At 39.3% G+C, this 3,624-nt stretch overlaps 1 protein-coding gene across 1 annotated transcript in view; it reads left to right on the forward strand.

The window, feature by feature from the left end:
• The first annotated feature begins 248 nt into the window (after positions 1-248).
• Positions 249-3,624, forward strand: part of RNF182 (ring finger protein 182) — a 31,721-nt gene continuing 28,345 nt past the window's right edge. The window contains exon 1 of the mRNA XM_019523064.1: positions 249-407. The gene's annotated coding sequence lies outside the window, so the exon portion shown is untranslated. The remainder of the gene's footprint in view (positions 408-3,624) is intronic.

The raw sequence follows: 3,624 nt of genomic DNA on the forward strand, positions 1-3,624 counted from the left end.
GCTAAGACCTTGTGTGTTTCCTTCCATGCTCAGGGAAACTTCTACAATATTATCTTTTTTACCAGGTCACCCTTCTGAAACCAAATATATATAATATCCTACTAGCTTTGTAATAATTCCAGGTTTAAAGACAAATGACTGACACATCTGTAGTTGACATAATTAAACATTAATGTACCTAAAAGAAATGTTGGAAAGCTTTTTATTTATTTATCATTATGTATCTTTTCAATTCATCTTCTAGAATCAGTGTCCCGCAGACAGCACAGTTATTCTGAGAAGAACTTCTGAAGGACAGAGAGTCTGGAAAAAAGTAACAAAGCAACAGATTGCTACTTAAATGAGCATGCCAGCTAAAAAAAATATTTTTCTAGAGAAGAGAATGGTAAATCATTGAGCCTCTTCCTGTGAGTAACTGTCTCATTTCTTTGTATAACATAATGATATCCCTTTTAAAGATGCAATTTCTATTGTGAAGCATATATTCATATTATAATAGAACATTCCTCTTGATTTCAGAGCCATAAAAGGAAAGCTATCCACAGTGAGAAAGTGGCACAGGGAAGGGCTACCAAATAACAATTGTCAAATGCAGAAAAAGGCAAAAGCCCAAGTAAATAGGGCAATTAAATTAAAGTTGTTCAACAGAAGGAAATAATTATTGCTGAATAATGTTTGTTTGTTATCATTTTACATTCAGTTTTTGGTCCAGATCTTTACATGGTGTCAGTTGGTATTAATCCATTGAACTAAAAGATAGAGAAAGCAAATCCTTTGTCTTTTATTGGTTTCCTCTAAAGATAAAATTAAAGCCATACTTAAATTTGAAACAGTCATCAGAATGTTCCTGTATGAGTTATTTTATAAATGATATATGAGAGAGAAAATCTTTCACTGGAAATTTTGTTTAAAAGATTCTGATTGCGTCTGTGTTTCTCAATTATGAAACAGTCTAGTCTACATCATTCTAGACAGTTGCAAGATTTGTATGTGCATTGTGTTAGCCTCTGTCTGGAGCTAGGGGAAGTCAGAATATTATAAAGGGGGGCATTGTTGTTTCAATAAAGTATGCTCCAATATGCCTTCCTCTTCTACTTGGTACTCAGCATATAATCTTAAATATTGGAATAATTTAGAAGCAGTGCATATTACATTGTTCTATTTAGAGGTAATAGGCGATACTTACGCGTGTATAGGCGTAAAGGATGTGGGAACTATGCTCAAGCCAATAGTATAACTAGGGGTAGGTGAGAGGGGCACCTGCCCTAAACTCCAAGTTAGGAGGGGTACCAGAATTTCCCCCATTGCCACAGAGTCCACACTCTGGCAACATACCCATGCTGGGAACTCCTAAATTGTCATCTGCTGCTGCTGTTGCTGCTGCTGCTGCTGCTGCTGTTGTTGCTTTAAGAGCAATAGCCAGGGCAGGTAAAGCATGTAGCTCTTTTCTGCAGGGCTTGCCCTAGGCACCAACTCTGCTTGTTATGCCACTGCTCAGAGCTCATTTAAAATGATAGTTAAAGATCTCACTGCATAGATACAAAGCAAGATAAGTAATGCCTTCCCTGTCTCTACCAGGTACCTTTATAATGTCAGAAAAATAAGTATTACTCATAGGGTGCACCTACACATTGCCCTGCAGTGATGTAGCAAGGTGCTACATCACTGTACAGCACACTATGGCAACGTAGTGATCACATAGATCTAAAGTGCCATAAAACCATCAGTAAAAGGGCAGTTCCTACCCAATAAATTATTATATGTGCTCTTTGCTATGTATGCATTAGTAAAAATATATATATAAACCTGTAAACTGCATACATGGCAGATTTTGTTTTCCATGCATTTTTTTTCTGCAGCTTTCTTTGAAGGTTTAACCCCGCCCCCCCACAACAGATTTCTGTGCCTATCCTAGTAATAGTAATTTTTATCATGCAAAGAATACACTCGGTCATTTTCAGTGTCACTTACACATTTGACTGTAAACCAAGAACAGATCGATATGCCACGTTCTGTTACTCTAGTGCAGAGTCACAAATTGATTAGAACCGACAGGAAAATGTTCGTTGTTAAAAGCTGTCCAGAGCCAGCAGAAATGTGGCATGAAACAGGATGCAGCTGCCAAAGCTTTTGAGTGTACTGTATACAAATGTTGGGGATAGTAAAGCAGTTTTTTTTTTTATTTTAGCAAACCATGCAGCACAAGCTGAAAAAATCTAGTGAGATGGTCACTTCCTGCTGAGTCACAATGCCAGGGAGCTGGCTGAATATAAATGTGCTGGTCTACAGATATATTATGGTTTTAAATTGAAAGTGCAGAAGTCACTGCACATAGGCGCTGACTTTTATTTTTGCCAGGGGGATGGGGGGATGGCCTAAGATGATGCTCCCCAGCGGCACAGCCAGAGCAAAACTGAGTGAAGCCCATGCCGGGCAGGGGTGAATGCAGGCTGCCCAATGCAGGCTCAGGGCCTCAACTCCACACCGTTGCCCCTGCTGCTGCTGGGCAGACAAGGTGTGTTGTGCCATGGTGATGTAGCCAGTGCAGGGCTCCCATAGGGAGGGCACTAGGGTGGGCATCCACTCCTGTCCCCTTCACAAATCTGGGGGGCACATCCCCCCACATCCCTCCTGGGAGTCCCTCGCACCATTTTGGGACTGTCCTTTCCAATTAGGGACAGGACACCTCTAATTCTTTCACTTCTGTGGTTATTAAATAGATTTCTGTCATCTATGAAAGAACTGTTGTTGAAAGAGGTATTGATAAGCAATGTACATGTAATTGGCATATAATATTTGAAGAGCTCTAAAGCTGACTACAAATCTTCAAATAAGCATGGTTTTTGTACTTAAATAGGATTCCCCTAATGTTAATGTGTACTAGTATGGACTGAAACAATGACTTATGGGTATTTCTATTCAAATCACTGAGGGATATTAGTTCCTCTATTTAAAACAAAACAAAGCTAAAGGTTTCCCCAGCTGCCATATTTACTTTACCAACTGTGCTCTCTCTGGTCTCTGACCTCTTTGGTCCACGAATGAACCTTTGCAAGGACTTTTTTTCCCCAGGTGACATAAGTTTCTCCATGTTTATGTTCCCTGTAGCTGGCCTCTTCCTTCCTCTATCTTGCCCTTTATTTAGAAGAGAGAACATCCTCAAATAAGCACTCTGGTAGACCACTGTAGTACATTTCTAACTTTATCAGTGCTTGCTGAGGTTGGTGGCAGAAAGAAAAATAAAAGATTGCATCATCATTTAGAAGTGAGGTGAAACCATTTAAGCAATTTTTCATTTAATCAAGAACCAAAGTATAACAAAAATGCCATGAGGACACACTTCTATCCGCAATGAAGGATGAAAGGGAAACTAATGTTTTGTTGATGGAACTCAGTAGTTTAAGAGAACTCAATTTAGTTCTTTATGTAGCAGACACAGGGCCTGCTCCCAGTCCCAAGTCAATGGGAATTTCAAAATCAACTTAATTAGGAGCAGACCCATATGATGATATGCAGTCGTGACTCTACGATTTAGGTAAGAGTTCTCATATAATTTTGGAAAACAAGATGGTATTGGGTGAAGGCAGCAGTCTGGATCCATGATGAAAAGAATAACATAATTAG

The sequence above is a fragment of the Gavialis gangeticus genome, unplaced genomic scaffold (assembly GCF_001723915.1).
Source record: "Gavialis gangeticus isolate Ggan-Ray unplaced genomic scaffold, GavGan_comp1, whole genome shotgun sequence".
In the NCBI taxonomy this organism is placed as follows: domain Eukaryota; kingdom Metazoa; phylum Chordata; order Crocodylia; family Gavialidae; genus Gavialis; species Gavialis gangeticus.